The sequence below is a fragment of the Chiloscyllium plagiosum genome, unplaced genomic scaffold, assembly GCF_037043375.1.
Source record: "Chiloscyllium plagiosum isolate Xiang-an unplaced genomic scaffold, Cpla_swu_hap1 HiC_scaffold_34, whole genome shotgun sequence".
Taxonomy (NCBI): domain Eukaryota; kingdom Metazoa; phylum Chordata; class Chondrichthyes; order Orectolobiformes; family Hemiscylliidae; genus Chiloscyllium; species Chiloscyllium plagiosum.
In genome coordinates, this window is record NW_028270172.1 from 22,092,992 (window position 1) to 22,117,746 (window position 24,755).

Consider the following 24,755-nt stretch of genomic DNA (forward strand, 5'->3'; position numbering starts at 1 on the left):
TCCAACAGGTATTTTGCCGTCCTGGTTGAAGGAGTGTTTCAAAGGGAGAAGAGTCTTTTCCCCCAGGACTGACAGAAGCACTTATTGTGTTGACGCAGCTTGGTCTGAGGTCATCACTGGGTCAATGCTATCTTCGCTGTGCAGAGGGAAGGTCAGCAGTGCCATAAGAAGCTCAGTAATGTTCTCCACTCTGCTGGGGTACATGCCATATCCCTCTCTCTACTAACTTACACTCACTCTCCTTCTGCTACCACAGTCACCCCCGAACAAAGCTCATGCTCTGATGCTCTCATTATTGCTTGCAATATCCTCCTTCACTCACTCATACCCCTCAGTCCCAGGGAAGAAAGTCATTACTTCAGGTGCCCCTTCCTTACAAGAAGATACCCATCCAGATGAGAGATACACACCGATGTTCACAGGCCTGCTATTTTCAGCATTTATGTCCCCTCTATTGTCCACTTAATTGACTTTTCATTGGTTAGTTAAGATTTTACTTGACTATTTTCAGTCATCATTTTTGACTTTGCACCTGCAATGTAACATCTAGAATCAGCAGAAACCTCTCATGGTCCTTCTTGTTTTAAATATTTTTCTTGTTTTAAATATTATTATGGGCATTTGAGGACATGTTGCTGATGACCATCAGTATTATATCGCCATCTTCTGCCCTAGGTCCCTGTACTAGTTCTGTGCTATCAGACTTTTGGAAAGCCATGTTGGAAATCCACCAACACCAATTCCCTTCCCTCAGTGGCAATTCCATTCCACTTTTGGTCAATGCTTCAGATTTTATAACCTTCATTCTCTACTCTGATATAAGCATTTGACTCAATGTCATCTGCTTTGGAATGATCACTGTAATGTTGACTGCCTTCACGCCCATCACAATCCATCCGCTACTGAAATTTATCCTTGCATTTGTCACTTTCATTTTCTACTGGTCCAATATTTTCCTGACCAGTCCTCCATCCTTCACCCTCTACAGGCACATTGTAACTCTTTCAAAGTTTTGCTGCTTTTACCTTATTTTAACCCCATTTACTCTTCGCCCATGAACTCACTGCCTATTATTGCTTTCCAGTCTTCCATTTAAAAATCTTCATCCTTCTGTTTAAATTTGTTCATGACCGCATTCTTCCATATTTCTGTTACTTCATCTAGTCCTATAAATTGCTGCTGTCTTCTTCCCAACTGAAGCCCCAACAGTTCTGTGTTTTTCAAACTTTGGCTCCATTGCATCTCTAACTCCGTATATATTCCATCAATACCTTCTATAAATTCAGTGACGAGGGTCCCATATTCTGGAATTCACTCTGCCCTGTCCATTTCCAACTCTTCCTTTTATGACTGTCTATTATTATTGAATCCCTATAGTGTAGACCATTCAGCCCATTGAGTCCACATCAGCCTCTCAAAGTGTATCCCACCCAGACCCACTCCCCTTCCCATATCCTGGTAACCCTGCATTTCCCATGACTAATCCACTTAAGCCTGAACATCTTTGGACTGTGGGAGGGAACCTGGAGTACCCAGAGGAAACTCTCACCATTACAGCAAGAATGTGCAAACTCCACACAGTCGCCCGACGCTGGTGTTAAAACTGGGACCCTGGTGCTGTGAGGCAGCTGTGCGAACCACTGAACCACTGTGCCATCCTATTAATCACCCTTCTTTTGGTGTGTTTAAATGTTGTTGATCCCCATCTCCAAACCTTTCACTATTTCCTCCTTTAGCTTAGGGTCTGATTTTCACCCTGTGAAGCCTCTTGGGATGTTTCTCGATGTATAATTGCAAATTTTGCATCTTATCCTGATACCAGTTTAGCTCAGACTTCTATTTAATGAAATCTACATAATCATAATGTAATAATATCAAGGTATATTTATTTCTTCCAACCATCTTTCCATCTATCTATCTCTGTCTTTCTATCCATCTATTGTTGCATCTATTTATCTTTCCAAGCTCACAAAAATTCACTGAAGACTGAATAAAGCTATTTATAGCCCAATAACATACTGGATTGTGTTTCCTGAAAGCAACTCACCTTGGGCTTCATCTGACCTAAATAAACCACTCAGGATAATTTGTGTTTTATGAAGTAGTCTCTACTGAGTAATTCCATCCCCAATCACCCTGTATACAATGCAATTTACCCATTTTAGTTGGGTTATGTCAATATTAATAGGATGTAATCAGGCCCCTAGTTTTTCAATATAGGGGTGGAATTGTATGTAGTAAACCTAGAAGAAAACTCAATTGACTGATTAAATATGTCCTTCTGGCTATTGCACTTCCAAGACTTGCATAACACAATCACAAATCGCTTATTTAAAGATACAATACAAATGAAATTTGGAGGGGTCGGGAGGAGTTTAGCAATAATTTGTGAAGAGTAGGGCTGACACATAGATTCAGTAACACTTCCCTTGAATTTTTGCCGTTATATGCAAGTGGCCACATTGACTTGATTTCAATAGGGAGTGAAATATGATCTCGTCATAATAATTGCAATCTTCCCGGCTTAGCATTACTCAACCCTGCCTTTTAATGTCTTCATGCGTGCAGCAAGAATTGTTGGATGCCTCAGAGGAAGTGAAAACTTTTGTAGGGTGCTTTATCATACACTTCATCTGAGTCATGCACCAGCTCATACACTCACACCTTGAATGAGCACTAGCAGCCATATAAAAGGGTCTGTCTTGCGGGGTCCACTCCTTGTTGTATTGGATGTAAAAGGATCTGCAAATGTAGATTGATTGTAATAAGCACAACCCCTTATGGTTATTTCACAAGGGACTTGGACAGAGTAATGAAAGAGCTTATAGCAGATGGACCTGGAGCTAGTCTGCTCTGTATAGTCTCTGTAATAGTTCATGTAATCTATGTAAATAACTGCAGTGATGCAATAAACATCATATTGTTCACTCAAAGAAGACTGTTCTAGTTAGACCAGAAAGCTGGATATTTTAATCTAAAAAGATCACTTCAGACATGTAGCAACCCACACATAACAGGCTCAAGCAGACTTAGATTCTGTGGTCTCTGGGCTCAGGAGGGAACCATGCGAAAACATGTTCCATTGAACATAGGCAAGCAGTGTGTAATGTACTGGTAGGCCTCAAAAACAGAAATCGCTGAATAAGCTCAGCAGGTCTGGCAGCATCTGTGGAGAGAAATCAGAGTTAATGTTTCAGGTCAAGTGTCCCTTCCTCAGAACTGATGGTGCTCAGAATGTCTGAGGAAGCGTCACTCGACCAGAAACTTTAACTCTGATTTCTCTCCACAGTTGCTGCCAGACCTGCTGAGCTAATCCAGCAGTTTGTGTTTTTGTCTCTGATTTACAGCATCCATAGTTCTTTTGGTTTGTATTTAGTACTGACAGGCCATCCTGTCACAATTTCTCGAAGAACTGAGGAGACCAGCTCAAACATGAGAACGATGGTGTTTCCAGCCATTAGGGGAAAGTGTTCTTCGAGTTACGGACAGGCCAGTGTCATGAAACATCAAATACCTCAATCAGAAGTGTCTATACTGTGGCTGTAAGTCTCTTTGAAAGTTGTAAATGTCAGTGCATCACCAATCTTAAGGAGATTGGTCAATGCCTTGGATTAGGCTTTGCAGCTCTCCGCTGGTTTACATCAAAGTGCCTTCCAGCAACAAGGAGACATGTAGTCAGACCCCGAGAAGGATGATGATGATGGTGATGATGTAGATTACACTCAGAGTGCTTCTGTTTCTTACTCATTACCCACCATTGTCACATTCACCTTGCAGACAGGTCGTTAAGTATTCACTGGTACTTCAGAGACAAGCAAGAGAAGACACACACTGCCTTGCCTCTAACGCCCAGGTCAACCCTTAAGTTAGTGCAGATGGAACAATGTCTGGCAGGGGAACACAGAGGGTGTGAACCATGAACACCAAAACAGTAAACCTCAGAAGAAAAGCTACAGTTCAAGGATTGTTTTTGCGTTTTGGGAAACAATTTTGACCTTGTACCCCTCCTCACCAGGTTTTCTTTGCTGCAAATGTCCTCACAATTCTAATGAGCAATAATTAATGTCAGGCATGGGTCAGGCGATAGCATCCTCTCCTCTTGAATCAAAGGATTATGGATTTCAGTTTAAATCATGAGACTTAGACCCAAGATTTCGACTGACACCACTGAGGGAAATGATGCACTGTTGACAGTGTCACCTTCTAGATGAGACACTGAACTGATGTGCTACCTGCCATCTCAAGTGGAAGCAAAGATTCCTTGGTACTACTTTGAAGAAGGTGGAGTTATAGAGTCATAGAGATGTATAGCACAGAAACAAACCCTTCAGTCCAACCTGTCCACGCCGATCAGATATCCCAACCCAATCTAGTCCCACCTGCCAGCACCCAGCCCATATCCCTCCAAATCCTTCCTATTCATATACCCATCCAAATGCCTTTTAAATGTTGCAATTGTACCAGCCTCCACTATTTCCTCTGGCAGCTAATTCCACACACGTACCACTCACTGCATGAAAAAGTTGCCGCTTAGCTCTCTTTTATATCTTTCTCCTCTCACCCTAAGCCTATGCCCTCTAGTTCTGGACTCCTCCACCCCAAAGAAAAGACTTTGTCTATTTATCCTATCCATGCTCCTCATGATTTTATAAACCTATACAAGGTCACCCCCTTAGCCCCCGACGCTCCAGGGAAAACAGCACCAGCCTATTCAACCTCTCCCATAGCTCAAATCCTCCAACCCTGGCAACATCCTTGTAAATCTTTTCTGAACCCTTTCAAGTTTCACAACATCTTTCCGATAGGAAGGAGACCAGAATTGCACACAATATTCCAACAGTGGCCTAACCAATGTCCTGTACAGCCACAACATGACCTCCCCAACTCCTGTACTCAATACTCTCATCAATAAAGGAAAGCATACCAAACGCCTTCTTCACTCTCCTATCTACCTGCGACTCCCCTTTCAAGGAGATATGAACCTGCACTCTCTTTGTTCAGCAACACTCCCTAGGACCTTAACATTAAGTGTATAACTCCTGCTCAGATTTGCTTTCCCAAAATGCAGCAGCTTACATTTATATAAATTAAACTCCATCTGCCACTTCTCAGCCCATTGGCCCAACTGATCAAGATCCTGTTGTAATCTGAGGTAACCTTCTTCGCTGTCCACTACACCTTCAATTTTGGTATCATCTGCAAACTTACTAACTGTGCCTCTTATGCTCAAATCCAAATCATTTATATAAATTATGAAAAGTAGTGGACCCAGCACCGATCCTTGTGGCACCCCACTGGTCACAGGTCTCCAGTCTGATAAACAACCCTCCACCATCATCCTCAGTCTTCTACCTTTGAGCCAGTTCTGTATCCAAATGGCTAGTTCTCCCTGTATTCCATTTGATCTAACCTTGCTAACCAGTCTCCTGGGGGAACCTTGTTGAACACCTTACTGAAGTCCACATTTACCACTCTGCCCTCATCAATCCTCTTTGTTACTTCTTCAAAAAACTCAGTGAAGTTTGTGAGACATGATTTCCCATGCACAAAGCCATGTTGACTATCCCTAATCTGTCCTTGTCTTTCCAAATACATGCACATCCTGTCCCTCAGGATTCCCTCCAATGACTTGCCCACCACCGAAGTCAGGCTTACTAATGTATACTTCCCCGGTTTGTCCTTACCATCCTTCTTAAACAGTGGCACAATGTTAGCCAACCTCCAGTCTTCCGGCACCTCACCTGTGACTATCAATGATACAAATATCTCAGCAAGTTACCCAGCAATCACTTCTCTAGCTTCCCACAGAGTTCTAGGGTACACCTGATCAGGTCCTGGGGATGTCTCCCCTTTTATGTGTTTCAATACATCCAGCACTTCCTCCTCTGTAATATGGACATTTTTCAAGATGTCACTGTCTATTTCCCTACAGTCTATATCTTCCCTGTCCTTTTCCACAGTAAATACTGATGCAAAATACTCGTTTAATATCTCCCCCATTTTCTGCGGCTCCACACAAGGGCTGCCTTGCTGATCTTTGAGAGCCCTATTCTGTCCCGAGTTAACCTTCTGTCCGTAATGTATTTGTAAAAACCATTTGGATTCTCCTTAACTCTATTTGCCAAAGCTATCTCATGTCCCTTTTCTGCCCTCCTGATTTCACTCTTAAGTATACTCCTACTGCCTTTATACTCTTCTAAGGATTCACTCGATCTATCCTTATTTTTCTTAACCAAACCCTCAATTTCTTCAGTCAACCAGCATTCCCTATACTCACCAGTCTTTCCTTTCACCCTAACTGGAATTTACTTTCTCTGGGCTCTCATTATCTCAGTTGTTAAACATTTATCCCTCAGCCACATCACTGAAGTAGATTACATAGCCGGAACTCTGCAGTTGGTGGGAGCTAGCTATCTACAAATGTACTGCCATGTGTCCCTGGGTATTACAACAATGGCTGCACCTCAAAAGATTTAATTGGATGAACAATGGTTTAAAATTGTTAAATAAATGCATCTTTTCTTTCTTTCAAAGATGGAAATGTCAGTTGTTTGCTTAGAAAGAGAATGGAGGCCAATTATAACATCCCCACACAGACTGATCATTTATGCAGGATTATATTCTATAGTTCAGACCAACTTCATACAATAAATTTATGTTGCTGCTGCCCCTGGTTGCCACATGAATAGTGTCCTTCATCCTCCCTAGGGTGACACAGCAGAAATATTGCATCCCCATTACTACTTGAATCTTGTTAAATTGCGCTAGTGTCACGCTCCAAGAATCTAATGCTTTAAAATGGCGACACTAATGTAATACAATCTACGCTAATGTTTTATGCATATAGGTCTTTCTGTTCCTTCTGGCTCTGTCCCAAACCCTTAGGATTTTTATCATTACACGTCTCTTCAACTTTTGAGCATTACAATTGAACAATGCTTAAGCACATTTTCATGCTGAGGATGTGGAATGATCTTTGAAATGTGTAGATTAAGGAATAAAAGGATTCTCTTCTTCCATAGCTATAGATGCACCTGTCACTTTACAGTTGTTAATGAGGCAAGAGTCTGCACACAGTTACAATGGATTTTAACTCTGTAACTGTCGTGCAAAATCATCAACTTACATACTGCACCTTCTAGTTCTTGCTTTTTAAATTATCATTACTCCCTGATTCCCAGTTGTTTCCAAAACTAAACCCACAGCAATATATATGTTTTTGATTATAATGCCTTCATTTGTTACTTGTATTTCTCTCATTCTGTCCAAGATCTTTTGCTTTCATTTCTCCCTGTCTTTGCTTTCTTGTGCTTTCTGAAAATGATCAGCCTCTTATCTTGCTACTCCAGAATAGAAGGAGATTTAGACTGTCTAATCTGTCCTTCATTAGATCATACCGGAGCTATTCTTGAACTTAGTTTAGTTTCATTGATCTGTGACCTTTGATATTTTTAATCAAAACAAAGCTATCAATCCCAATCTCCTCTCATGTTAATCATTACCACTCTGTCTGTAGCCAGCAATCTCCATATCTGTGGATCCGAGTCACTAATCAAGTCCAAAAGAATATTCCATTTTAATGCAGCTATTGGAGTTATATAAACTTGAAGGAGAGATTGCCTGATACAGTCTCATAGAGAAAGCTGGTGGCTGGAGGTACAATCCAAAATCCAAAGATTAATAGGATTCACAGTATCTCAATTAGGTATGGGCACCCTTTTGAAGACGATAAAGAAAGAAACCAATTGCATTTATCCAGAGCCATTTCATGATTTCAAAGTGCTTTATGGACAATTAAGTATTTCTGAAATGTAGTTACTGCTGTGATGTAACCGAACGAATGAAGGATTTTATTGTCTCATGAATTTTACAGTAAGAATACAATAAAATACAGTGAAAAGCTTTCATTGGCCACCACAGTTTGGTGCCATTTTGAATCATTTAAGAATAAGGAAAAGAAAGAAAGGTAAAGCTGAAAAAGAGTCCATCAGTCCTGAACCAGCTCATCGTCGACTATGCCTGCACCACCATCCCTCGTCCACCACCTCACCACCATCTACACTGGATCCAACCAATGTTGAAGTCGCCCCACCTCATTTGCCATCTTCCACTGGGCTGACTCTCCTCTGTCATTGCCTCTCTGCTGCCTGTGCCAAACCCAACCAACATCGGAGTCACATCTCTCGCCCCCGGGCCCTCCTAATTTATGCCACTGTGTTGACCTTCCGCCAATGCTTTGCTGCCACCAGCGCTGGACCCAACAAGCAATGATCTCGCCAATCCTCAAGCTCCATCTTTCACCGCTTTGCGAAAACCCCCATGCGACTGAAAAAGTCACCAATCCATGCATCAAACCCACACTAAGGAGTACAAAGAGTGCCCAATAATGTCTCTGGGCTTTTGTTTTCCCCAAGTCTGAGTTTTGTTGAGTTTTCTGGAAGGATTTTTGCTCTGAGGCCCATTGCGACCTCTCACCCTTTCTTAACAAACTCGTCAAGATAACCGTCTACCCGGCCCCTAGGGCATCCCTAACGTCCAATTCTGGCCCCATCTCACCACGCGCTGTTCCCAGAACAACTTACTACTCAGTGGATATCTGCTCCTGTGAGAGCCAGGATTCTCTCCTTGCATCCTTGCCATGTTTAAAAAGGCTGCTGGGATCCTGGGTTGTTGACAGAGAGAGTCTGCCCATACCAGAGAAGGGGAAGATGGCATTGTGATTCTCTGACAGGGAGCTGGATGTTCTGCCGAGGGAGTGCTGCAAAAAAGGCTCCCTCTACTCCCAGGACTGACAGAGGAGGCCATGCCAGCAGAACTTGACAGCCTGGTATCAGACCACAAGGCATGGAGGAATAGCCAGGTTAGTAAATTAAGTCTCTGATGGCCAACACCACAGAGTCTTCTGTCTGCGACCTCACACTCATTACTGGGCTATTGCACCCACCTCCCAGCAAAGCATACACTCTGCCACTTTCAGTATTGCCTGTGATATCAATCACTCTTACCCCCATTCCTCCTAGTCTCTCATACTCCTGACTCTGCATGGCCTCTATGCTGCCTCCTTGGAAAACCTCTCCACATTTTGTTAAACCACCCATACCAGCACTAACAGCTGTACCACCATGTCTCCCTCTCAATCCCTCCCTTTCTCTCATCACAGGAGAAGTCAACTCTTACCAGGGCAGAGCAAGTGCGTATGAGTGGATGGGAGTCTGACATTATGTTCCTAACCCCGCCTCAAGGAGAGAATCCTGGCTCTCACAGGAGAAGAGAGAGACTGCTTTTGTGGGAATCCTGAAACATTAATTTCCTGCAAACTGTGTAAGTATCATTCTTAATTCCAATGCAACTCTCATAGTAACCCTGCGGTCAGTCTCTTTCATTGCATGCCACTTATAACTATTGGTCATGATGCCTTCTACCTCTTGTATCTTGTATGTAACAGCCAGCATGTTGACCACCATGCTGCACAGAAATGTTGCCCCACCCAGAACCTCTGAGGATAACACTAACGAAGTCTCCAAGGAAGCAACTTCAAGGCTGCGTTTTGCAGTAACCCACATTCACTCAGACACGGACATCTCAGTGGGAACATCGAGAAAGTTGGGAGTGCAAGCTGGTGAGTATGATAATGCCACAGGGTGGCCGAGGAAGAAATATCCAGTCTCAGGCACTTGGAGATGTGCTGGAGACCAAGCACCTGCTCAGCTCCAGGCAGAAGAAGACTCTGTGGTGTTGGCCATCAGAGACTTAATTCACATGAACAGTAACAGCAGGCAGCTCTGTGGGACACAATAACCCTCATTGCCTGGAAGCTGCATCAATGCAGCAAGTCATATGATTGCAACATGTCACTGGACAGGTTGGCAGTTGCCATGGACACAGTCCCAGCACCCTCAGGGTCTGCCAGAGAGGAGCATGCAAACCTATACTCCATTGTCTCAGCCATTGGCCCTCAGGATCGGGCTGTGGATGGGGAACCTGACGCACAAGGCAGTTGGCTTTTCCTCTCAAAGGGACAGGGCAGTTCCAGGACGCACCCAGAGAAGGAACTACACACAGTCCCAATCAGAAGTCTCCACTTAGGACACTCTGGTGTCCCTCCATCAATCCTTGGATGGTCACACAAAGGAGGGTTCACTTGACTTTGTCAAGAGGAACCTCAACATGTCTGGCCCATCCAGACAAATCCCTGGGGTCACCCAATCAAGCCTCCAGGGCCAACAAGTACACTACCAAGCACAGTCCCTCCACCCCCAGCTGGGGTAACAGAAACTCAACTAAGAGCTGTTGGGAGGAAGAGGAGAATGAATTGAGAGCATTTTCATGGTGGGCATGATAATGAATTTTAATGACTTTGCACTTCTTACAAATGTCAGTGCTTTGATAATACACCTGATTGTTAAGCTTTCTGTGTAACCCTGTAGAGCTTAGTATCAGCATTTGGCATCACTTCACCACCACAGAAAATGTTCCATGGATGGAGGTTTGTGTTGAGAACCTGTTGCATCATCTGGAAGCAAGAGGAACACCGCTGTTAAATTGCATCTGGTCATGTTCACACCTTTGGCCTGCACCTGTCCACCTCTCCTATCCAGCCCCTAGTGTATATTGTTTGATTCCCTCATGTGAAGTGGATGTTGCTGGTTGGCAAACATTATTACCTGTCCCTAGTTCCCTTTGGGTAGGTGGTGTTGAGCTGCCTTCCTGAACTGTGCTGTTGATAGACCCACAATGCCATGAGGGAGGCATTACCAGGTTTTTGAGGCATCAAAAGTAAGAGAAAGGCAATATATTTCCAAGTTAGGATGCTGAGTGGCTTGGAGGGGAACTCACAGATGACGGTGTTTTCATGAACCTGCTGCTCTTGTCCTTCTGGATGGAAGTGGTCATGGGTTTGGAAGGTGCTGTTTAAGGATCTTTGGTGAATTTCTGCAGCGTATCTTGTAGATGCTGCTGCTACTGAGAATCAGTGGAGGAAAGAGTGGAAGCCTGTGCACATGGTGCCAGTCAAGCGAGCTGCTTTGGCCTGGATGGTGTACAGCGACAAGGCATGGATGGTGTGAGCAAGCAGACATTTGAGACGTCTGTGAGGGCTAAGAGAGCAGGCAAACAGTTCTGAGATACAGCCTGGTCCAATCTGTGAGCTGGCTCATTTTTCATACTTGCAAAATGCCCCTTTTGAAACTTTCTAATTATAATCGCCAGTGCAAACTGCAATTCAATTCTATTCTTTCAACATGCCCTGCCAGTATTGGACAGGTGCAGTGGTTGAAGGGTGCATGTGTCTGGTGCTTGTGCCTGGGTTAAGGTTTAATCAAATTTAACATGGAATTTGTTCAGAGCCAGCGGTGAGCTGAAATTGCCAGGTATTCGCTTTTGTTTCCATGTCGAGATTTCTTGATGCTCAGCTTCTTTGGTGAGTTTGAAATGATTTTAATGAGTCATGGAGTGCTGTTGAAAAGATATTTAATAAGTAATAATCCCTCTTAATTGGCAACTCCCCACTGCTTCCTGATTAACTCACCATGTTTCTTGGGAAAAGCATAGAAGATGATGTGAGATGATCTCAACGTCAAGATGGACTTCATTGGATTTCTCGTCCAATTCTGCCAAAACCTCCCTTAGCCCACATCACTCTGACCCTGTAGGATTCAACCCATGTCAGCCACCAGGGTTCAGTTAGCTTCACTGGGAAGTCTACCATCCAGTGATATACTCATTGAGCAAGAAGCATAGTCTCCTGTTGTTAAAATCTCATCACTGCAGTAAACTATATGAAGTACATGGAAATAGCAGATGGTAAAGATTCACAGCCGGTAATGCTTCTGAGTCTAATGCCTGCAGTGCAGAAAATTGCATCATGTTAATGTCTGAGGAGATGCTGCGAGCCCCACTTCTAATCAATACAGCAGATCAAATAGCAACACAACTTCAAAACTGCATAAAATGTTGTGAAGGGTCAGAGTGACCTGCATTGATGCAATGTTCTACAAAGCAGTTTCATTAGATCAGCCATACCGTTCAGGCAAGTTCTCTTTTCAGCTGAACTATGATATGGTTTTCCATTATTGACTGAAAGAAAGATAACAGAGACTTGTTAGAAACTTCCTTCAAGATAAACCTCTTCCCTCCGATTCCCAGAAGAACATGAACAGGATTGCCACATTCCTTACTGTCTTGTACCATATTGAGGAGAAATACCCAGCAACCCCAGCAATAAATCAACTTCAAACTGACTGCCTTACACTGTACTGATTGGGTAATAAGCTGTGCTCCCTGGTGCAGTCACCAGTAGATGTCTGATCCAATCACCTTGTCTGTGAAGCAGCCTTTCACAGAAGTTTATAAATATACCTCATTCTCACAGTTACTAAATTGAATTCCCAAATTGCTTCAGGAGAGTATATTGAAAACAAAATACATTCTTTGTACTGCAAGTCAACCTTGCATGATTAGTCTTGGATCAATGAGATTCTGGAGACTGTGGCTGATCCCTTTGGAAAAGTCCATTTCATGGACAGTTGGTGTTTGTGCTGTCATCTCTAAGCTAAACTGCCAGAAACTAGAAATATCAGGGCTTAAAAATAACATCATAGGGAAGCATATGGATATGACTTAGAAATGTAGCTTTCAGTCTCGAGTAATGAGTCACAATGTTATTATTCTCACTCCTCACACAATGAAAGATATTTGTTGTTCACGTTTGGTCTACAGCTGATTACGACCTCAACTGGTTAAACGACAATTGCATACTTTCAGATTAAAGGCTGCAGTACATAAAAAATATAATCAACGTTTTTCAGTATTTAAGAATACAAATGCTTATCCAATGTACAATTTTATAGATTGACACTTTCTTGCACAGAGATAGCAACATCTGAAATGTTGTTCAAAAAAGGAAAAACATCTCTATTAGACTCTGCTAATATAAAACATCAAATGTAAGATGAAGATCGACATGTCTGTGAGTTCTTAAGGGGAGATGCACTAAAACCTGAGTATGAGGGAGGCTTGGAGTAATTCACTTCCTGATTACCCAAAACCTGTTTACAATGTACAAGGCACAAGTCAGTAATGCGATAAAATATTCCCAACTGATTGGATGTGTTTAGGAACATTTAGGAAGTTTGACACCATCCTAGACAAAGTAACCTGCTGGATCAGCACCTATTCACCATATTAACCATAGATTTCCTCTTTCATTGGAGCTAAGTGGCAGCGGTGTGTACCATCTACCAGATGTAGTGTAACAAACTGCCAAGGCTCCTTTTACTGCACCCTCTGTGTGACCTCTCACACTGAGAAGCACAAGGGAAGCTCAGGAACACCATCACTTACAAGTACCTAGCTAGGTTGAAAAATGTCCATTTTGCAGAAGACGTACTGGATATCTTAAAACATATAAAGGTGGATAAATTCCTGGGAAATTTGTGAGAATCCTTACTGAGATATTTGTGTCATCGATAGCCACCGGTGAGGTGCCAGAAGACTGGAGGTTGGCTAACGTGATGCCACTATTTAAGAAAGGTGGAACAGAAAAGCCAGGGAACTATAGGCCGGTGAACCTGACATCAGTGATGGGCAAGTTGTTGGAGGGAATGCTGAGGGACAGGATTTACATGCATTTGTAAGGCCAAGGACTGATTAGGGATAGTTAACATAGCTTTGTGCATGAGAAATCATGTTCACTAATTTTACTGAATGTCTTTGAAGAAATAACAAAGAGGATTGATGAGGGCAGAGTGGTGGATGTGATCTACCTGGACTTCAGTAAGGCCTTCAACAATGTTCCAAATGGGAGACTGGTTAACAAGGTTAGATCACATGGAATACAGGGAGAACTAGCCATTCGGATACAGAACTGGTTTGAAGGTAGGTGACAGAGGGGGTGGTGGAGGGTTGCTTTTCAGACTGGAGGCCTGTGACCAGTGGTGAGCCACAAGGATCGATGCTGGGTTTACGGCTTCTCATCATTTATATAAATGATTTAGATGAGAACATAGGAGTTATCATTAATAAGTTTACAGACGACACCAAAATTGGAGGTGTAGTGGATACTGAAGAAGGTGACCTCAGAGAACAATGGGACCTGGATCAGATGGGCCAATGGGCTGAGGAGTGGCAGATGGAGTTTAATTTAGACAAATGTGAGGTGCTGTATTTTGGAAAGGAAAATCAGGACTTACACACTTAATGATAAGGTCCTAGGGAGTGTTGCTGAACAAAGAGACCTTGGAATACAGGTTCATAGTTCCTTGAAAGTAGAGTTGCAGGTAGACAGGATAGTGAAGAAAGCATTTGGAATACTTGCCTTTATTGGTCAGTACATTGAGTATAGGAATTGGGAGGTCATGTTGTGACTGTACAGGGCACTTTTCAGGCACCTTTTGGCACACTGTGTTTAGATTAGATTAGATTCCCTACAGTGAGGAAATAGGCGCTTTGGCCCAACAAGTCCACACCGACCCTCCGAAGAGTAACCCACCCAGACCCATTTCCCTTTGACTAATGCACCTAACACTATGGGCAAGTTAGCATGACCAATTCACCTGACTTGCACATCTTTGGAGTGTGGGAGGAAATCAGACCGCTCAGAGGAAACCCAAGCAGACACAGGGAGACTGTGTAAACTCCACACAAGCAGTCGCCCAAGGCTGAAATTGAACCTGGGTCCCTGGTGTTGTGAGGCAGTAGTGCTAAACATTGAGCCATTGTACCGCTCCAAATCTGGTCTCCTTCCTATCGGAAGAATATTGTGAAACTTGAAAGGGTTCAGAAAAGATTTACAAGGATTTTGCCAGGGTTGGTGGGTTTTTGAGCTATAGGGTGAGGCTGAATAGGCTGGATTGTTTTCCTGGTGTGTTGGGAGCTGAGGTGCATTCTTAAAGAGGTCTATAAAGTCATGAGGAACATGAATAGAGTAAATAGACAAAATCTTGTCCCTGCTGTGGGGGAGTCTCGAACTAAAGGGCTAGTTTTAAGGTGACAGGACAAACATTTAAAATGGACCTTATGGGCAACTTTTTCATTTAGTTGGTGATGTGTGTATGGAATGAGCTTCCAGAGGAAGTGGTGGAGGCTGGCACAATAACCATTTAAAAGGCATCTTGATGGGTATATGAATAGGAAGTATTCAGAAGATTATGGGCCAATTATTGGATTAGTTTAGGATATCTGATCAGTATCGAAAATTGAACTGAAGGCTCCATTTCCGTGCTGTACATCTCAATGACTCTATGACTCTATAATAGCCAAGGTCTTTTCGCCAGGGTAAGGGAGTCCAAAACTAGAAGGCATAGATTTAATGTGAGAAAGGAAAGATTTAAAAGGGACCTAATTGGGAACATTTTCACACAGAGGATGGTACGTGGCAAATGGGACTAGATTAATTTAGGATAACTGGTCAGCATGGATGGTCTGTTTCTGTGCTGTACAGCTCAATGACTCTATGACTCTAAGTCACAAACCACATGACTTGGAAATACATTGCCATTCTTTCAAAACTGCTGTTTTAAATTCATGGAAGCCCACCCCTAATGGAACTGAAATTCAATCATCGCAAAAGGCAGCTCACCACCTTCTCGAGGGTAATTAATGAAGTGAAATTAATGCTTGCCTTGCCAATGTGACTCAAGAATGAATGTTTTTATAAAATTATCAAATGAAAACAGTACCTCAGTGTTTAACAAAGTTCTTTGAAGTACAAACTCAGAGAGGGTGATGGCAGAAGTGATAATGTCACGGAGATGACTAAGCCAGAAACCCAGGCTAATGTTCTGTTGACAAATGTTCACATTCCATCCTAGCAGGTGGGTGAATTTAAATTTGATCAGTATATCTTGAATAACTCTCAGTAATGGTGACCATGAGGTCATTGACAATCAATGCAAAAACCCACTTGGTTCACTAGTGTCTTTCAGAAATGGAAATCTGCCATCCTTAGCTGGTCTGGCCTACATGTGATTCCACACTCACACCAATGTGGTTTATTCTTAACTGTTCTCTGAATTGACCTAACAAGCCACTTAGTTCAAGAGCAATTAGGGATGGGCAATAAATGTGTGTCTTCGGGCTGTGGAGTGGGTTGCTAGGGCTGATTGCCTGCCCCCCCTTCAGCGGTTATGTTAGCGCCTGGGTGTCTCTGGAGAGGGAGCACGCGGTGACCACCAACACCCTTGAGCTGTTTGGGGAGAGGTAGGTACCACAGGGAGTGGAGTGTATTATTTCCCCCTCCAATTCTATTTTGATTTAACTCCTGCCCTCCCCTTCACTGTTTGATCACACAGCATTGCCCTTTGATGTGAAGGGCACTGCTTGTCACTGGCCACTCGGGTGTTTCCTTTCTTTCTGGTGGTGGAAATTGAATAAAGATTTGTACACCTTGCACCTTTCACAGTATGTCACACCTGTACACACATGACATAGGGAAAAATGAACCCTACCGCAGTTAGGTGGTTGTGTGGAGGTAAGCAAAAAAAAAAGAACAGGAGTGTCAAAAAAAATGTGTGCCTTAGAAGGACATTGCTTGTCTCTGGCCACTCTGGTGTTTCCTTTCTACCTATTGTTGGAAAATGAACAAGGATTTATACACCTGTTGTTTTTCATTGTGTCTTACATCTGCACATATACAACGTGGATGCAAGGGAAAATATAAGCACTAATAGGTGGTAGTGTGGGGAATAGAAAAAGAAAATAAAAGAAAAAGAAAGAAAAAATATAAACATGACATTTCGAATCTCCTCAGTTTAGGAGACTGACTCTGCTGGAAAAAAAATAAATAAATGCATGTCAATGCTCACATTCCAGGAGAGGGAAATAGAATGGATTTACATCCATTTACATTTACATTTTTGTATCACTTACATCTTTTAAATACAATTTTTGCCAAAGTGTAGTCAACAGCTAGTTGCTGTATCCATTTTTCAATACAAATCCATGTTCCAAAACTACCCATCTGTCATCTGTTCCAAAATTCCAAACTCTGCAACTGTCATTTACCCTCCTCTGATAGTTTATCCTCATGTTTATTGACAAGAAAGTATTGCAATCATAAGCATTACTGCTTCTCATTCTTTTCTCTGACTGTCGAGCAACATTTAATTCATTTTATAAATAATTTAAGTTATGGCCTTGACTTGTATTTCTATGTCTACCAGAACTACAATAGCTTGACCATCGGATATCCTTTTGTTTTCCCAATGTGCAAGTGATTTTGTGGACACTACAATTATATGCAAAGGCTTTGTTAATCTCCCTTCTTTCACCTCTTTCCGTTAGATGCTGTTTGGCCATCATCCTGACCAGTCAGCTAGTAGGAAAACTTACCAGTCCTCTCTCTGATTCTTATCAATTGATATTGTTAATACTTGGCGAATATAGTCTGATGAGAAACAGCAGGTTTTGTTAAGGGATACAATAACCTTCTGACAGAATAAATTGCAGATTCACTGACTTCTCAAAAATAAGTGTCTTATCATGCTCTATGTCAAGTTTAATTTGTGTCTTTTCATGAAGGTTTACTCAAAAGCATACATATCTCACGAGAGAATACATCAGTATTTATAAAATGGCTTTTTGCAATTACTTTACATGAAGTGCAGCTCTTTTTAATGACCTTCATGTGTTGCCAACACCAAATCTGAAGTAAGTTGTTCTTTTCTATGTTGATCCACAAGAATTGAAGTAATGTTTTAACTAATATGTTCCACACTGCTGAAGTGCAAGTGTTATATAGCACTTCACAGTTACAGTATTGTTGTTAACACACTGAGTACAGCACTACAACTCTGAGAGTAGGAAATTCACTTCAATTCATTATCAATCTTTATTCTCTTCCAATAACTTTCTGAATTAGGTGCATTTTCAGGATCCACCCTCTCTGTTTTGCAGTTTGTGGGTTCCAACTCTGTTTTCTGCTGGAGTAGCCAGTTCTACAACATGTGCTTTCAAATTCAATCTGCCTGTTTCTAATGCTTGCATTTTGTTAAAACTACATGCAGTGTCTTGTCTACTTTGACATGATTGGATCATCTGGTTCTTTGTAACTCCAAAGAATATGCCACTAGGATTGACGGAAATAATTCTTTCCCTATTACTTTATTTCAGAGAAGCAGATATCTAGTCGAATCCCTACATAGAAGAACCCCTACAGTGTGTAAACAGGTCCTTTGGCCCAATACGTCCACATTAATCTTCTGAAGAGTAACCCACCCAGACCCATTCCCCTACATTTTACCCCTGACTAATACATCTAACCTACACATCCCTGAACACTATGCACAATTTAGCATGGCCAGTTCTCCTAACCTGCACACCTTTGTGATTGTGAGAGGAAACCGGTACATCCAGAGGGAACCCATATAGACACAGGGAGAATGTGCATACTCCACACAGACAGTCACCCAAAGCTGGAATTCAACCCAGGTCCCTGGCACTGTGAGGCAGCAGTGCTAACCATTGAACCACGCTCCATGCCACAATCACCAAATAGAACCAGAAATCTGGGCACAGTCCAACAATTCAAACATATCGTTCTGATCCAGTGATCCCCAAATTGAATCTGATACAATCCATGATGCAACCCATTGAAGATGCAATTGTGGGCGACATGGTGACTCGGTGGTTAGCACTGCTGCCTCACAGGGCCACGGACCTGGGTTTGATTCCCATCTCGGGTGATGGTCTGTGTGGAGTTTGCACATTCTCCCCATGGCTATGTGGGTTCCTGTGGATGCTCCCGTTTCCTCCCATGATCCAAAGATATGCAGGTCAGATGAATTGGCCATGCTAAATTGCCCATAGTATTAGGTTCATTAGTCAGGGGTGAATATAGGGTAGGGGAATGAGTCTGGGTGACTTATTCTTTGGAGGGTTGGCGTGGACTTACTGGGCTGGAGGGCCTGTTTCCATACTGTAGGGAATCTAATCTAAAGTCTATGATATAATCCTCCAACAATTCGTCTCTTCAAAACCGAAGCCTAACCATGCCTCATAGGCAGACATTTATTTTTAAAATTTTATCCAAAACCTTTAATGGAAAGTCCAAATTTTCTTCATTATCCAACAGACAACTAGCTCACAAAATATTTTATTTTTGTTATTCAATGTATTTAAATAAAGAGAACTCTATTTCATGTAAAGTAGCTGGAAAAAGCCATTTTATAAATACTGATGTATTCTCTGGTGAGATACATTTGTTGTTGAGTAAACCTTGTATGAAACAACAGTGCCAATGCCGTTATTTGTTTTCTCAATAATAGGTGCGACCTGTCCACTTACTCACATAATTCTACAATTTTTCTTCATTTGTATAAATGATTTAGATGTGAATTTAGGAGGTATTGTTAATGAGCTAGCAGATGATATCAAACTAGGTGGTGTGGTGGACAGTGAAGAAGGTTATCTCAGAGTACAATGGGATCTTAATCAGATGGGCCAATGTCAAGATGTTCCATTTTGCTAAGGCAAACCAGGACAAGACTTATACAGTTAATGGTCAGGCCCCGGGGAGTGTTGCAAACAAAGAGACCTGGGGTGCAGGTACATAATTCCTTGAAAGTGGAGTCGCAGGTAGTTAGGGTGGTGGAGAAGGCATTTGACACATATGCCTTTACTGTTCAGTGCATTGAGTATAGGAGATGGGATGACATGCTGCGGCTGTACAGAACATTTAAAAGTACAAGCCACTTTTAAAATATGGTGTTCAATTCTGCTTTCCCTGCTCTCGGAAGGATATTGTTAAACTTGAAAGTGTTCGGAAAGAATTTACAAGGATATTGCCAGGATTGGAGGGTTTGAGCTACAGGGAGAGGCTGAATAGTCTGCAGCTTTTTTCCGTGGAGTGTCAGATGCTGAGGGGTGACCTTATTGAGGTTTATAAAATCATGAAGGACATGGATAGCGTGAAGAGCCCAAGTCGTTTTCCAAGGGTAGGGGAGTCCAAAACTAGAAGGCATAGGTTTAAGGTGGGAATGGAAGGACTTAAAAAGGACTTTTTCATGCAGAGAGTGGTGCATGTTTCGAATGAGCTGCCAGAGGATGCAGCGGAGGAGGGTACAATTACAGCATTTAAGAGGCATCTGGATAGGTAGATGAATATGAAGGGTTTAGAAGGATATGGGCCAAATGCTGGCAAATGTTTAAGAGCAGTTTAGGATATCTGATCAGTGTAGCCACGATGGACCAAAATGTTTGCTTCCATGGTGTAGAACTCTACGACTATAACTTGCCAAATGATTCACAGTGTGAAAACACTGGGGAATAATTGCACCAGAATAAAAACAGCAAATTACTGTACTGTAAAGAAGTATCGGCGAGAGGAAAGAAAAGCTAACATTTCTGATTCATGTCATTGTGGACATCAACTTGAAATATTAACTCTGTCACTTCCTCCACAGTTATTGCTTAATAATTTGCATTTGTTCTCTACCATTTTGTATAATACCATTAGGTTTGTGGTTTTTATCTGATTTGTTTCTTACCTTCAAAACCACACCTTCAGTTAACCATCTTCTACTGTCATGTTTTATTCCAAAACACCTATTGGTGAAGGATAGAACTGGAGCCAATCCTGTCATATTTGCATTACATTTATTGCAATGCTAAACATTACAAGCATACTTTTTCTGCCCTCGACGACCAGGGTTTTAATTTGTCGCTACTCTGTCTTTAAATAACCTTACACAAGTTAGTGCCTTTTGGAAAGGAGTTGTGCTGTAACAAAAATACAAATTTTCAAGGAAGTTGTGATGACCCCTACAAGGCTGATGGGGAATCTCTAGTCAATCTCCCTCTGGGGCTCACTGTGAATGGTCTGTCCAGCTGGAGCTAATACCTGAGCAGACCCAACCTTTTGGTTAAGCAAAGTCTGAAAATGCTGGACTCCTGATCTTGGAAGCTAAGGAGACTCAAGCCTAGTTAATACCTGCAAGGGAGACCACTAGGGAATATTTGTGGCCCTTCTGTCACAGGAGTAGTGTATGTACCACAGGACTGGGAGGTCCAGGTTCAAGAACCACCTGCTTTAGAGGGGTGTAATAACAACTTCGAATAGGGTGATCAGAAAAATAGGTTAATAAGAATTAAAACAGACTGGTGGTGACTATTAGGTTATAAAACATAGCCGTGGTGATTTTGATGATTGGAAAATTGTTCAGCCGTGAGTGTTAATGCTCCTGTATAGGGGAAAAAAATTAGTTTACAAGAAGCAGACCCATGGTGCTCTTGTGGCACAGTGGTGGTGTCCCTATCTCTCAGCAAGGAGACCTGGGTGTTATGGACTAAGCCAGGCCCCCTTAAAACATTTCAAGAAGGTAGCCCACACCCTAATTTTCCCAGCTGTTTTAGGCAGGTGTTATGATATCCCAGGAATGATGCAGCTGGTCACACCACTAGGCTTCAAAGTAAAAGAGAATTAATTTACACACCATGGATTGAAACACGAGCAAAAGGAAACGCAATTTAGAACAACACCTATTTGAAAATCCAACTGACACAATATCCGCTGAAACGTAACAAAGGAACTGTTCTAATTTCCTGCAACATACTCATAAACACACTCCTTAGCAAAAAAAAAGGTAAATTCAAACATAGGTTTGCACAGGAGAAATGTTAGAGAGAGAGAGAGTCAGCCAGAAAACCTCTGTTGAATCAGGAAACCTTTTCTTCCTAGCAGCTTTCCTTGACCACCAGCTTTGAACCGACTGCTTGCTAAAACCCTGAACTGGGAGATCTAGCCACTCCCCTTTCATTCTACAAGTTTTTTTTTATCCCTAAAAGCCTTTTCCATGATTGTTGCCTTAGGCAATATCTGTTAGCCATTAGCAAAGTGCCTTCACCCAGACAAATCAGACCCTCTGCCTTTTACAACCCCTCTTGAAAAACCTAAGGGCAACATAACTTTGCTAAAGGAGCAGCATCTTCACATGTGTTTAAGTCCCAGCTGCTCCAGAGACTGTCATAACATCTGTTATCTGTTGATTTGAAAGTAGATATGTAAAAAAATAAAGGAGTCCTAATGCCCAGGTGTCATTGGAGAGAGAGTACATAGTGTCCATCGATGTTCTTAATCTAAACTTCCAATGGCTACATGGGTGATTTACTGGTAGTAGTTAATGGTTAAAACCAAAACAAAGTCGAGGTGATTTGGTGATGGGAAAGTTATTCAGTTGTGTGTGAAAGTATTTCTGGATATAGTGAAAAAAAAGGAAAAGCAGATCTGGAGATGGATCTGCAAAGCTGACAGACCCTGGCTGGGAGTAGTCTATGTACGTCTCAGGTATTTTTGTGTTCAACAATAAACAATGCACCTTTCCACACAGGCTTGCTGTGTAATTACTTGAGCTTAAAAAAATTAAATTTACATTCTTGCGTTGATAATATACTTTAGTTCCCTCAATACCATCTGATCCCACTGTCGTTAATTATATTGAAGTTCAGTAAAGATCAATTTTACATCAACCACCTCATCCATTCAGATACAATTAATAAAGAATTAATATTCACACTTATGGGGTCTGTTTTATTTATGGAAAGGCTTCCTCTTTGTCTTCAGAGGAATCACATCTCTTTTTGTTTTGGTCCTCAGTGCCTTCAGCATGATCTCCAAGGAACAGTTAGAAAAGCTGGAAAACTGCCTTCCCACATCGCCCTGGCAAGTTCTTGCCTCTGGAATTCATCACAAGGATCTTTCTTGCAACAAGGATTCCTTTTGATGGAGAGCCTTCATTTACACAGTGTGGATCACCATCATATTCTTATTATAATTGGCTAGAAAACACAAAAGCTGGGTACTAATGCCAATGCTAAGTTCAGGAGCAATGGCAAAGTCTACTGCAAAAGTTAATGGTTCCTTAATCTGTTCCTGACTTTCCCACTTGTATGTTGGTTTGTTCTATTAAGATTTCATTCACTGGATAAAAATCAATGTATCAAAATATCTCTCAGGCTCATATCATTAAGGAATATGATTAAATAAAGATTAATAATAGATATGCATCAACGATACTGGCAAGCTGTTATTTGAAAATAGATCTAATCCTTAAACACAGTTAAATAATTAGTGTGATACTTCATTACACTCTGTGTCTGTATATAACAGCAAAGGTATGTGTGTGATCATTAATTACACCTATCACGACCTATCCCTAGTTTTCTTAGAAAATTGATAACATAATAGGGAAAGAATAACTTTGGCAAGGAAGCCATCTTAGGGCTTTAATTACCAAATTCTCTGCCGTAGTTGGAATATTGGCAGAGAAAATACTTTTCAATTACCACACTTCAATTAATTTTGCATTAACATTTGATGAATCTCAGAGTAACTCCTATATAAATCAAATAGTGTACACCGGGAATTGCAATAACTGAGATATCGTATGTCTATTTCACCACAAGGTGCCAAAAAGGAACATATCCCTGCAGCAGGAGGTATTATATGCTTTGTTGGTTTGCCAGCTCAATGCAGGAGTCCTCGGCACATGCAAGTTTATATCAGTAGAAAATGGTTCCTGATGATTTTTACATATGATTCATAATGGCAAAATTTCCAGTACTTGGCAAAAGTTCTGGCAACTCTGCAGTTTCAAGCAAGTGGAACTGAAATACATGAACACTAGACAAATACAGGCAAATAATTATAAATTCACAGTACAGCTTGAAGGAACTGTCTTTAGTTTAATGGACTCTGTAATATTTAATGTAATTAAACCAAACAATTCATTGAGCAATACAGTCAATCAGTGATTAGGTCTGATGCTGAGTTATGCAAATGTTATGAGCTTTTCATTCATCCAAGTGCAGTGTGGAATTAGCTGATCTCAGCCAGGATTTTCCAGGTTAGGAACTTAAAGAATTAGAGTTGCCACTTTCAGCACAACCTATTAACTCCAGTCAGAAGATATAGTTTTATAACTGAGAGGGTACAAATAGAATCAGATCAGTGAAACTTCCTCTGCATTTGTACTGACTGATTTGGAGAATAAAGCAAATACCTGCTGTAAAAGTTCAGGGAAATTCAGATTTGAGTGTGCAATGCCAGAAAGGTTTTGATCTTATATTGTTGTTCATTGGTCCCTTAGGCTAAGGAGCAATGACTATGAACTTCTTATAAACCCACTGCAGGAAATCTTCCTCATCCCGAAACCATGACGTCTGTGGAGCAAGATAGGGTGACAAGGATAATGTCAGATTCTCTACAGTAAGAAGTGTTCTCCCAATTTTATCCTCAAGCTTCTCGTTAAATCGCACTAGTTACATTTCGCTTCCAAAATGCTGCTTCTTCACCATGAGAGTAGATAGCGCAAATTCTGAACAAGCAAAATAGACCTGGTACGAGGCTGAGGAACCCAGCATCTATTGGGAGAGAAACAGAGTTAATATTTCAAGTCCAGTATGACTCTTCTTTAATACTTGAGTTCTGAAGAAGAGTCATACTGTATTTGAAAGACTAACTGTTTCTTTTTTCACAGATGCTGCTACACCTGTGGAGTTTCTCCAGTGTTCTGTGTTTGGTTCAGATTTCCAGCAAGCACAGTATTTTGCTTTGCTTAAAAGACTGCTGCTCCCTGAATACCCATCCCAGACTTTATGCCACTCTTATTGTGTTCACAACCTGTGGTGATGCTGCTCCTTTAACAAGGTTATGTTATCCTTGGGGGTTTTTTCAGGAGCTCGTAAAGGCACATGTTCTGAAATGTCTGGATTGAGCTACTTGAGGAAGCTTTTAAGTTAAAAGAGAAACACTTGTACAATGA

At 41.7% G+C, this 24,755-nt stretch overlaps 1 long non-coding RNA gene across 2 annotated transcripts; it reads left to right on the forward strand.

Annotated features, from left to right (window-relative positions):
- Positions 1-9,166: 9,166 nt before the first annotated feature.
- On the forward strand, positions 9,167-24,173 carry LOC122564294 (uncharacterized). Of its 2 annotated transcripts, XR_015752780.1 has the most exons (4): positions 9,167-9,321; positions 9,446-9,619; positions 22,589-22,736; positions 24,081-24,173. It is a non-coding gene; the product is annotated as an uncharacterized LOC122564294 (long non-coding RNA). The 2 variants fall into 2 exon arrangements; XR_006315863.2 differs by lacking the exon at positions 24,081-24,173 and having other exon boundaries at positions 22,589-22,980.
- Positions 24,174-24,755: the final 582 nt, after the last annotated feature.